Source organism: Triticum urartu, chromosome 5A, assembly GCF_056163025.1.
Source record: "Triticum urartu cultivar PI428250 chromosome 5A, HENAU_Tu73, whole genome shotgun sequence".
Taxonomy (NCBI): Eukaryota; Viridiplantae; Streptophyta; class Magnoliopsida; order Poales; family Poaceae; genus Triticum; species Triticum urartu.
In genome coordinates this window covers 166,028,730-166,040,984 of record NC_141877.1, presented here as the reverse complement: position 1 = coordinate 166,040,984, position 12,255 = coordinate 166,028,730, and the positions used below count along the sequence as shown (strand labels likewise).

Here is a 12,255-nt window from a genome sequence, read left to right as displayed (position 1 = left end):
GTCGAGGAGGTCGCGGCTCGCCCGGAGAGCGGCGCCAGCGTCGAGGATCAGGTATGCCACGCCAGCCTCCCGCCTCTCTTCGCCGTGTACGCGCGTCAACTGTTTGTCCCTCCGCGCAGTTGCTGCGCATGTTCACCCTGTACCGGCAGAGCAACAACGACGCCGAATTCAAGTACCTCCACGTCTACAAGCGCATTGACAAGTGCGAGAAATGGGCGGAAGTCCGACGCACCCTCGACAAGGCCAAGGATACCTACAAGCCGGACGCGCCAACTCCTGGCGCATCGGAAGGGCGGCCGGACGGCAACAAAGTTGCCAAGAAGGGGAAATACGCCGACACGGCCACCGCTCGAGTGTAGGAGTCCATCGAGCACTGCCTCGCCGACGCGCAGGCCCGGGCCGTCCTTCGTGAAGAGAAGACCGAGGCGCGGTGGTCGGCGTTGATGTCGAGCAGCGCCGTCAAGCTCGACCTGCTCCAGACGAACGTCGCCGCGAAGAAGAGAAACACTGACCTGGCTTTCCTGCTGGCGGGGCGGACATGCTCCAGAGCACCGACGAGGCGGTCAAGGCGTGGTACTTGGCGGAGCGCGACCTCATCCTGAACCAGCTTCCCTCGACAAGGCCGCCGACGCCGATGCACACGCCGACGCCGACGCACACGCCGACACCGACGCCGATGCACACGCCGCCGCCGCCGCCAAGCCCGCCCGCTTACGCCTCCACGACGCCCGGCACCACCGAAGCCACACCGACACCGCCCAGCGCAGAGGCTGCTCCGACACCGCCAAGCCTGCGCACGCTAACTCCGCCGAAGCCTGGGGCAGAGCCCGTCGAGTGATGCGCACGCGAACTTCTGCCGCTCTATTTTTTGTACGCCGAACTGTGGCTTGCGATCGCCCGACTTGTGGCGTCTTTTGTGAGCGGGAACGACCAAGTTTGATTTTTTTCGCGTCCTGGGGGCGGTGCATGGGGGCGTGACTGGGAGCTAGGTCGCCCACAGGGGCCGAACTAGTGCCGGTTCGCCCTCAGACCGCTCTTTTTAGTGCCCTAGGGGGCCGAACGGCTGAAGATGCTCTAACTTAGATAGGTTGTGGGCTTGTTTTTGAAAAAATACACCGGAATCAGCTCTAACGCGACGATTTAGATCGGACGACTGAAACGATCCAGATGCAGGGATACATGAAACTTGAGGATTCATAGGGATACAGAATTAGATCGGCCGGTTAAAAACTCTTTGGATGCACGGATGCACAAAACTAGCGGATTCATAGGATACGATGCCATATTTAATCACTTTAATTATCTCTATTCTGTATGCAAACACTTATTCAGAATTTAGCTTCATTCTGTGAGGCGGATCCCGTCATCACGCAGTGTCTCGGTACATGTCATAGTTAGTCCGACTCAGTATCAAAATAACACCCAAAAAATATACTCAATGAAAGAGTCCGAATCTTACTTAGATACATACAGGAGTCTGAATCCTACTTAGATACATACACCACATACACCACGTTCACGTCCAGGGCCACATCATACCGGGCCGTGTATACGTACATGCCATAGTCAGTCCCACTCAGTATCAAAATAACACTCAGAAAATATACTCAATGAAAGAGTCTGAATCCTACTTAGATATATACAGGAGGCCGAAACCTACTTGGAGGCAGGTATCGCTGGTGCTACAAATACACCTGTATCTCCACGTGATTCTTACACAATCTCAAGTCTTCAGTTCAATTAAATAGAATCAGTTTCACACGTCGCCTTCTAGATACCTTTGGTTCAATTAAGCTGCTAAGCTCCCAAGTCAGCTTAACATCATGTATTTTTGTTGCGTATTTTCATATACGACATCCTTCAACATGTTTTTCTTTTTGCGAATTCTTCAACATCTTTATGAACAACGGCGCCTGTCATGAAATGAATAAGTTTATCATTAGCAATTTGAAATTTCCAAACAAATAGTGCACCAAACCGTACTTTGAGCAACAAATTTACAAGATTTTATATATGACACACTGAATCATATTTAAACATCATTGTTGACAAGGAAAAAATAGATGCAATTATTGGACTAGAATGCACACTGAACTGACATATACAAGTTTAATCCATTTTCCATTTCTAATATTTCTTACACTTCCAAAACTCGTAGGCAAGCATTTTGATCACATTCTCCAGAGATGGATGCTAAGGAAAGAAGAAGGAAACGAGACAGAGAGCGCTATGAACAAATGGCCGATGAAAAAAGAGAGGAAAAACTAAAAAAATGCCGTGAAGCCTATCAACAAAAGAAAGAAAAAACATGCGCACAACAAAGGCAGATATATGCAAAAATGCAGCCGAAACAAAAGAAAGCTAGAATAGAACATATCAATGAATTGAAACACAACACAACAAGCAAAGACTATTGCACTAGAGAACCCTGCCTATATTGCAACTGAAAAAGAAGTTGGTGCTTCTACCTTTCCTAAATATAGAAAGCATGTCACACCAGGAGAAAGGCAAACATTGCTACACCGTCGTAACAAAGAATTCACGACAAGATAGAGGCATGTATCATCGAAACAAGATGTATCTATGACGGAAACCGGCGACTATGACATAGAACCTCTACAGTAACCAGAAGAAATGATTTACGGTAATACTCTAAATTTTACACAATACTCGCATTCAAAATAAATATACAAATGTTTGTAGAACTAACCATATTTTATGGACATACATCCCCTCATCAATGTTTCCAAGCATCAAAGAAGCGGATACACCAACACAAACATTCTACAATGACGATCAAAATAAGGTGGCATTGTGGCAGACATCCCGTCTTCAATGTTTCCAGCAATCAAAGAAGTAGATGCACGAATACAAACATTATACAATGACGTTCATGGTAAGGTTATAAAAGTTCCTATATATTTTTATGCAATAAAAAAATTACACACATATATATATATATATATAAACAAATAATTAATTACTACACAGTTAAGGATGAGATTATATGTGAGCATGATGCAACCATGAGTGAAGTAGATACACCAACACAATCAATCAATAATGACGATCAAGGTAAGGTCATCAATTCCATATATGTTCTTATGAAATCCAAAGAAATATATTATACAATAAAAAATTGCAACACAGGTAATAATGAAGTCATATTTGAAGAGGACATAAACGAGGACGAATACATGTTCTCTGGTCAAGGTATGCTCAATAGAATTTAAATATATTTTAATCATTATATTGCTTTTGTACTAACTTTTATGCTACAAACCAAACTAGAATGGGACGGAGAAGTGGAAATTGAAATAAAAGAAGGCGAGGAAATACACAACCCTGATCCTTATGATTTCTTCTATAGCAACATACCCAAAAAACCACACGTGCTCAAAACGGAAGGAAATTGCAGATTCTGCCATGCAAAAAATTCAAGTATGAAACTAAGGGATTATGCTGCAGAAAAGGACAGATAAGACTAGCCAATGCAGATACACCACCTGAACTCATAAGACTTTGGACAAGCAACGACTTTGACGCAAGACATTTTTGGAACAATATAAGATTTTTCAATGGCCACTTCTTGTTTACTACTCTATATTGCCATCTTGACAGAGACACAACTGACATGCGAACATCTGGTGGTATTTACACCTTTCGAGCACATGGTCAGATCTATCACAACATACACTCATTTGGTAATAGTCGATCAGATCCAAAGCATGTGGAGCTATACTTCTACGACGATGATCCAAGCTTAGAGCATCGGTACCGCCGTTGCCGCGAGGAAATGTACGAGCAAGACAAGCATGTGATCGGGATAATAACCGACATCCTATGGGATAACCCATACTCTCAACAGTTTAGGAGTTTGGGACGAGCCCAAAACCTTGAGGACTACAGACTCATCTTAAACCTGGACCAAAGATTGGACCAGAGAACATACAACGCGCCAATAAATTCGGAGGTAGCTGCAGTGTGGATTGAAGGAAATGAAAGAACTTATGACAGGAATGTAATACTACATGGAAACAACAACGAAAAAGAGCACATTCGATCATATTACAGGTGCTATGATTCGTTGTCGTACCCTCTATTCTTTCCAAGAGCTGAACTGGGTTGGCATAGGAAAATCCCAAAGAGGAATACAAAAGAGGAAGATATTGGTGCTGATAATATCATTAATGATGATGACACAGGATTTTTTTTCATATACTATTATATTCAAAATTCAATTTAACTAACTTTTTTATGTCGCAATATTTGCACAGATTCTGCCAACGGCCTGTGCTAAGCATGAAAGAATACTACTGCTATAAATTCCATACACGACCAAGCATATTCAACCCAATATTGCACGGCGGACGGCTTTTCCAGCAGTTTGCTGTAGATACATACATAAAGATTGAAAGCTCCAGACTGTATTACATGTGGCACCATCAAAACAAAATAAGGGCGGATCTATACCAAGGCCTTCTAGACAGCATTCAAGCCAGAGAACAGAATGGAGATGCAATCGGAAAACGGGGAGTACTTGCATCATCATTTATTGGAGGGCCACGAGATAAAATTCGTCGGTATCTAGATGCTATGGCTTTAGTTAGAAAATATGGAAAACCAGATGTATTCCTCACAATGTCATGCAACCCCAACTGGGAAGAGATCACATGTGAACTACAGTTTGGACAAACACCACAAGATCGCCAGACATTGTCGTTCGTGTTTTCAAGGCGAAGCTAGAAGAAATGAAGAAGCAACTATTTGAGATGGCCATTCTTGGAAAGGTCAAGGCCTTTGCATAATGAATTCCTTACCCGCTGCTATCTTCTGGATCGCCTAAAGCTCCCGGAGGGCCTTGTGGGCTTCGGCCTTGGCATTTTTTGCGTTCTCAAGGGCCTTCACAAGCTCAGACCCTCGCGTCTTAGAGTCACACTCCAAGGACTCGTATTTTTTTGACGAAATCCTGGAGCTCTTGATGCACCTCGCCGACTCGAGCCTCTTGCTTCTCGCGCTCGGTGCGCTCCTTGGCCGCTTTGTCTTCGGCCTCGGACAGCGCCTCCTTCAGGGCCGCCACTTCGGTCGTGGCCCCTAGCAAAATTCATGATGATCCTGTGACTTAACAACCACATTATTTTTTATTCCTTATCAATATACGGACGGGTATTACTTACCTTTGTTCTCTTCGAGCTGCCTCTTGGTAAGGCCGATCACTTTTTCAGACCGCTCAAGGTCCCGCTTCAGTGCGAAGACCTCTGCAGTGCGAGCGGCAGCGGCCAGCAGCGAAGCCTGCTTATTCGCATAAGACATATTTTGATTAGGCTCCTGTGATTATTATTTGATCCTCTGTTCGGCCTTTCTTTGCGAACGCCAAACAGAGCATCAGGGGCTACTATCTATGCTATAACATTTTCTTATAAATTGATTACTTACCTCAAAGCCTGTTAGGAGGCTGGCACAGGCTTCAGTCAGTCCGCTTTTAGCGGACTGAACCTTCTCTGCCACCGCACTCATGACAGTGCGGTGCTCTTCGTCAATGGAAGCGCTGCGAAGCGCTTCCAGCAAGTTGTCCGGTGCCTCTGGATGGACAGAGGCCATCGGCACAGACGGCTCGCCCCCCTTAGTGAGGGGTCGCCCGACAGAGTCCGGAACCATGGGAGGTTCCGGCGCAGTATTCAGCCGAGGGCCGGACTTGCTGCCCCCGTCATTAGGGCCCATGGGAGCCTTGCCTCCCATGCGCCCGACGTCTGGGAGGTCGCCTTGGGGCGCCCCCAGAACTACCTTCCCTTGGCTTGGTGCCCTTCGGGACAACACCTCGGCGTCGTCCGTTGGACGGGGGGAGGAGGCGGTCGGGAGCGAATCACTGTTCATCTCCGACAGGCCCAGAGACCCATCCGAAGACAATACGTCGAGACGGTCCTTGGGTGGGCTGCATGATCATGTTTGGCATGATAAGAAACAATAAAACGAAATATACCAGAACTGTTATGGTATCCGGATACTTACGACTTCGCCAGGGGCTTGTCCCTGGGCAACCACTCCTCATCGTTGAACGCGGCCGTGGTGGAGTGGTCCGGAAGGAGGGATCTTCCCTTCTTGGACCCTTCGGCCTCCCTGGATGGGGCGACCTTCCTTTTATTATCTCCCCCGGCTGGATGGGGAGAATTTTCCTCTTCCTCCTCCTCGTCTTCGGGGGAGGAGGGCATCTCGGTGTTATCGGATGACGATTCCGATACAACCTTGCACTAGAGACCTTTCCTGGTCCCTGCGGCCTTCTTCTTGGCCTTCTTCTCCGGCGCCTCGTAGGGTGCCGGAACCAGCATCTCCATCAGGAAAGTACTTGCTGGATCTTCGGGCAGTGGGGCCGAATAATCGATCCGCTCTGCTATCGCGACCCATTCCTGTCAAATAATGTGGAGGTTCAGACCCCTCACATAATTATACTAGGGAAAGAAACACCTTATGAGATATAAGGAACTTACCGAATTAGCAGGGCACTTTGCACTGAGTCCGCGGTCCTCGGTAAGGGAAGGAGGTACCTCGGCAGACTTGAACAACACCCTCCAGATGTCCTGGCGCGTCGTGTCGAAGAGCTCTCGCGGTGTCTGGTGCCTTGCCGAGTCGAACTCCCACATATTGAATGCCCGTCTTTGACACGGGAGGATCCGGCGGAAGAGCATGACCTGGACCACGTTGAAAAGCTTGATTTTCTTGCTTATCATGTTTTTTAACACAGTTCTGGAGTCTGGTCAGCTCCACCGATGAGCCCCAAGATAAGCCCTTCTCTTTCCAGGAGGTGAGCCACATGGGGATGCCGGATCGGAATCCGGGGGCCGCCGCCCAGTTGGTGTCGCGCGACTCGGTGATGTAGAACCACCCCAATTGCCACCCCTTTACGGTCTCCACATAGGATCCTTCGAGCCAGGTGACGTTGGGCATTTTGCCCACCATGGCGCCTCCGCACTCCGCTTGCTAGCCGACCACCACCTTCGGTTTAACATTGAAGGTCTTCAGCCATAGGCCGAAGTGGGGCTTGATGCGGAGGAAGGCCTCGCACACGACGATAAACGCCGAGATGTTGAGGATGAAATTGGGGGCCAGATCATGGAAGTCCAGCCCGTAGTAGAACATGATCCCGCGAACAAATAGGTGGAGGGGAAATCCCAGCCCGCGGACGAAATGGTTAAGGAATACAACCCTTTCGTGGGGCTCGGGGGTAGGAACGATCTGCCCCGCGCCTGGGAGCCGGTGCGCGATATCTGCGGCCAGGTATCCGGCTTCCCGGAGCTTCGTGATGTTCTCCTCCGTAACAGAGGAGGCCATCCACTTGCCTCCCGCCCCGGACATGTTCTGAGTGTTTTTGTGGAGAAGATGCGAACTTGGGCGCTGGAGCTTGAGTGCGCGAGAATGGATGGGCAGGGAAGAAGAAGGCGTGGGTAAAAAGGAGGAGTCCTTATCCCTTTATAAGGGCGGTAGAAACTGCGTGCCTCCCCACTTGCCTGGTAAAACCCGCTTATTCCCCAAGCGTCGTGATTGATGGCGCGGTTGGGTTACCCACACCCATATTGATGAGGATCCCGGGATAAGGGGACACGATCTCTGCTTCGACAAGACGTGCCAAGAAAACCCCCTCGCAGTATGTGCAGTAGCTGGTTGAGAAAAATGGTTCGAATTATAACCGGGGCCATGGCGTGATGTCACGTTATGAAAAGTTGTCAGCAGATTATATTTGTGGAAATACTATACTCTCTACGGTGGTATGTGGAATTTGTTTTGCAGAGCCGGACACTATCCTTGTGTTCAAAATCTTCTATGTAGTATTCGGAGGAGGAACCCGCCTTGCAATGCCGAAGACAATCTGCGCGCCGGACTCGTCGTCATTGAAGCCTGGTTTAAGGGGTCCTCGGACAGCCGGACTATATACTTTGGCCGGACTGTTGGACTATGAAGATACAAGATTGAAGACTTCGTCCCGTGTCCGGGTGGGACTCTCCTTTGCGTGGAAGGCAAGCTTGGCAATTCGGATATGTAGATCTCCTCCCTTGTAACCGACTCACTCTGTGTAACCATAGCCCCTCGGGTGTCTATATAAACCGGAGGGTTTAGTCCGTAGGACAACAACAATCATATCATAGGCTAGCTTCTAGGGTTTAGCCTCTCCGATCTCGTGGCAGATCAACTCTTTCAATACTAATATCATCAAGATCAATCAAGCAGAAAGTAGGGTATTACCTCCATCGAGAGGGCCCGAACTTGGGTAAACATTGTGTCCCCCGCCTCCTATTACCATCTGCCTTAGATGCATAGTTTGGGACCCCCTACCTGAGATCCGCCGGTTTTGACACCGACAGGGACAAAAGATGTCATGCAAGTTCTTTTCCATATGCACGTATGACTATATTCGGAATACATGCCTACATTACATTGATGAATTGGAGCTAGTTCTGTGTCACCCTAGGTTATGACTGTTACATGATGAACCGCATCCGGCATAATTCTCTATCACCGATCCATTGCCTACGAGCTTTACATATATTGTTCTTCGCTTATTTACTTTTCGGTTGCTATTTTTATCATCACTACAAAATACCAAAAACATTACTTTTGCTACCATTACTTTTGCTACCGTTACCACTACTATCATATTACTTTGCTACTAAACACTTTGCTGCAGATATTAAGTTTCCATGTGTGGTTGAATTGACAACTCAGCTGCTAATACTTGAGAATATTCTTTGGCTCCCCTTGTGTCGAATCAATAAATTTGGGTTGAATACTCTACCCTCGAAAACTGTTGCGATCCCCTATACTTGTGGGTTATCAATTATCTATGGAATGCATTGCGGATTCAACTCGAAGAGTGTCTCCCTATAAACTCCTGCATATGCAAAGTTCACCCCACAACCGTGCTGACCAGACCACACACAGAAATACAAACCTCTAACATACCTATAACAGGCAGACACACATTTCAAAACTGAAGTAGGAACATTAGAATCATATCAAATTCGTATTTGAACAAATAAACTAAGGAATTATCAGTGGCATAATGTTTAGCTTCAAGGGTGGAGTGCTGGTAGTGCGACACAAAGCAAGTAGGCAGATTGTATTCCATGTAAAAGATCGTAATCTATGTAAAAGCTGGAAATGACACTTTCTTTCTATACAATGCAGTGCTCGTTGCCCTCACATGATGGAAGAGATCACACAGAGAAATACTATTCACTCATGTCTATGGTTCCAGTATTTTGAAACAGGGTGGTCCACCCTAAAAGAATATTGACAACAAATATGACAAGGCAAACATAGATGTAGTGAATCAATCATTTAGTTGTGAGCTTACTAGGATAGGTATGCAGAATTGTAACTGCAGTAAGAGACCGTGCAAAATCTGAATCAAGAAGTTTGTCTAGCACTTATTGTTTGCAACTAATCGATGTGAATAATTGGATATCATATCGAATGAGTAAGAAAGACAAGTAAAATTGTCAACAAACCTGGCCTGCAGTAGTAATCTGGGTCAATGTCACTACGACCAACAATCCAAAATAACTAGTGTCTGTTCCTAGGGCCGGAATTTTGAAACCCTGTGAACTTTACATGTACTAAAGATTACTGAAATACATATGAACCATTAAGTGTAGGTAGCACTCAGCACACAACAAACCCTAATGACGGTCCTGCCTAATGAGTAATGAATCAATTAGAAAATGGGTGATGAGGAGTGGCTGCTGAGTGTTGAGGACGTATCTCAGGATAAATCAGGTTGGCTGAGCCCTGAATGGATTGGGAAGGTAGGCACGACGGCGCGCCCGGGCAGCGGTGGCGCTGTTGGGCGAGCGGCTCCTGACCTGCTGTTAGTCTGGCGTCTCCTCCTAGAGTCATGCCGTCTGGGGACGGCAAGTCGCCGGCGAGGTAGGCGGCTGGGGTCGAGTAGAGATCGGAAGCGCACAGTAGAACAGAGGGAATTGGGGCCTAGGCCAACCCAAAATCCCAGGGTGGGCCACGGCCCACCGTGGGCACCCTGTAGAGATACATACTCGAGCGGTGAACATGCATTTTCAAAACTAAATTAGGAACATTTAGCTGACCAATTAAACGACTCTGTTTTAATAATATCAGATTTGTATTTGAAGAACTAAGCTTGTTTAACTTGATGGGTGGAGTAGTGCTATTATGACACGTATAGTGATCATAAAAGGGGGTGCTACCTCTTGAGCTTGCGTTGGATTTCCCCGAAGAGGAAAGGATGATGCAGCAGAGTAGCGTAAGTATTTCCCTTGGTTTTTGAGAACCAAGGTATCAATCCAGTAGGAGGCCACGCTCAAGTCCCTCGTACCTGCACAAAACAACAGCTACTCACAACCAACGCGATTAGGGGTTGTCAATCCCTTCACGGTCACTTACGAGAGTGAGATCTGATAGATATAATATTTTTGGTATTTTTGGTATAAAGATGCAAAGTGAAAAGTAAAGGCAAAGTAAAAAGCAAAGCAAGATTAAAGTGATGGAGATTAATATGATGAGGATAGACCCGGGGGCCATTGGTTTCACTAGTGGCTTCTCTCAAGAGCATAAGTATTCTACGGTGGGTGAACAAATTATTGTTGAGCAATTGACAGAATTGAGCACAGTTATGAGAATATCTAGGCATGATCATGTATATAGGCATCACGTCCGTGACAAGTAGATTGAAACGATTCTGTATCTACTACTATTACTCCACTCATCGACCGCTATCCAGCATGCATCTAGAGTATTAACTTAAAAATAGAGTAACGCCTTAAGCAAGATGACATGATGTAGAGAGATAAATTCATGCAATATGAAATAAACCCCATCTTGTTATCCTTGATGGCAACGATGCAATACGTGCCTTGCTGCCCCTTCTATCACTGGGAAAGGGCACCGCAAGATCGAACCCAAAGCTAAGCACTTCTCCCATGGCAAGAACTACCAATCTAGTTGGCCAAACCAAACGGATAATTCGAAGAGACTTGCAAAGATAACCAATCATACATAAAAGAATTTAGAGAAGATTCAAATATTATTCATAGATAGACTTGATCATAAACCCACAATTCATCGGTCTCAACAAACACACCGCAAAAAGAAGATTACATCGAATAGATCTCCACGAGAGAGGGGGAGAACTTTGTATTGAGATCCAAAAAGAGAGAAGAAGCCATCTAGCTACTAACTATGGACCCGAAGGCCTGAGGTAAACTACTCACACTTCATCGGAGAGGCTATGATGATGTAGAAGCCCTCCGTGATGACGGCCCTCTTCCGGTGGAGCTCCGGAACAGGCCCCATGATGGGATCTCGTGGATACAGAAAGTTGCGGCGGTGGAATTAGGTTTTTGGCTCCTGTTCTGATCGTTTGGGGGTACGTAGGTATATATAGGAGGAAGAAGTACATCGGTGGAGCTCCGAGGGGCCCACGAGGCAGGGGGCGCGCCCTAGGGGGGGTGCCCCCCACCCTCGTGACCGCCTCTCTGATGCCTTGGCGTAGGGTCCAAGTCTCCTGGATCACGTTCGGTGAGAAAATCACGTTCCCGAAGGTTTTATTCCGTTTGGACTTCGTTTGATATTCCGTTTCTTCGAAACACTGAAATAGGCAAAAAAAAGCAATTCTGGGCTGGGCCTCCGGTTAATAGGTTAGTCCCAAAAATAATAAAAAGTGGAAAATAAAGCCCAGTATAGTCCAAAACAGTAGATAATATAGCATGGAGCAATCAAAAATTATAGATACGTTGGAGACGTATCAGGGTGAAACCCTAAGCATTTTTTGAGCAAAAGAGGGTTTCCCCTCCGATTTCTATTAAAGAAACCACCACGGAACCAACATGATCAATTAAACCCTAAGCATGATCAATTAAACCCTATTATGACTGTGCCATGGCAGATTTAAAGCTGCAAAATAGGGAAATGCTATTTAGCATCCATTGTTTGCTTCGAACTAAGAACTAAATTCTAAGAGCTGACAAGAAAGTACAGTAACCAGGTTACGATCTATTTTCTGGTTGAGATCAAAAAGTTGTGGAGATATGAAGTACCACCTCGCTTGCGGCGCCGTGTAGGCATCGGGGTGCGATGGCTGTCGGTGGCGTTGAAGCAGATCCGCGACTGTAGACAGGTGCATCAGGGGATAAGTCCCATTGCCGTGGAAGAGAAGGTCGTGTGAGCGGCCCCGGCAAATAGGATGACGGCGCCGATGAAGCAAGAGGACACGATGCAAGGCTCTTAGTC

At 46.7% G+C, this 12,255-nt stretch overlaps 1 pseudogene; it reads left to right on the top strand.

Annotated features, from left to right (window-relative positions):
* Nucleotides 1–3,026: 3,026 nt before the first annotated feature.
* LOC147970684 (uncharacterized) lies at nucleotides 3,027–4,746 on the top strand (annotated as a pseudogene).
* Nucleotides 4,747–12,255: the final 7,509 nt, after the last annotated feature.